Genomic DNA, 907 nt, shown 5'->3' with positions numbered 1-907 from the left:
ACAATTATAATTTGGGAACGATAAAAGGGAGTCCTGGACTGGTCTGTTCTGCAAGAGGTGACTCGAGCAAGGAAATTTTGCAATGGTGCAAATGAAAGAGGCAGTCTTTGTAGCCATTTCAGAGTAATGAAGCTGTCATTTATTGATTAGTTAGTTTCCTTCCGTCTGAAAGCTTTTCCATAAAGCTTGTGACTTTTTTTTCTATAGGCATTTAGTGGATTTGCATCTGCTCAAATTGTCCTTCTATCTCATAACAAAGAAAATTTTAACATTAATATTAAAAAAGAGAAGGGTGTACGACATTAGGAAAAGTGAATTTCAGAACTAACCAACCAGTCAAAATTAGTTTAAGGTTAGAGTCAAGTGAGTTTAATACAAGAAAATAATATTACATGAACAAGGCATATTTCTTCTCCAAGCCACTTTCCAGTAAATAGGCAGACTCATTAGGTTCCAAATCTTAATTATCCTTCCCTAATGAGCACCATCTCCCTCTTCCCCAGCGCCCCCACAAAAGCTTTGGGCAGATCCTGCAGTCCTCTCAGAGGCAATTGGCTTGCCAACCMAAAACTGGAAACCCAGTTTCCCTCGTTACCCTCTGCATTTCTTTCAGAAAACCAGAATGACTAAATCCTTCTATGAGATACCAAGCTGAGAAAGTTACACTTTTTTTAAAAATTCCTGGCAGAGATACACTGCATAGTTTTTCCTCTGGGGCTTTCATGTTGAATGTGAACACAGTGCACATTTACACAAATGCTGCAATTCTAAATCCGCAAAGAACTGAACAACCCTCCTAGTGTAGCCAGTGCATGCTTGTTTCTCTTCAGGATGTCTTTGTGGGAAGAAGTGGATATGAAAATGAGAACTTGTGACCTTGTCTGTGCTGAGAAAAATCTACCAATAA

Source organism: Nothoprocta perdicaria, unplaced genomic scaffold (assembly GCF_003342845.1).
Source record: "Nothoprocta perdicaria isolate Ctin4 unplaced genomic scaffold, notPer1 scaffold_133, whole genome shotgun sequence".
NCBI classification, from domain to species: domain Eukaryota; kingdom Metazoa; phylum Chordata; class Aves; order Tinamiformes; family Tinamidae; genus Nothoprocta; species Nothoprocta perdicaria.
The sequence above is the reverse complement of the archived record's forward strand: the minus strand, read 5'-3'. Positions refer to the sequence as shown.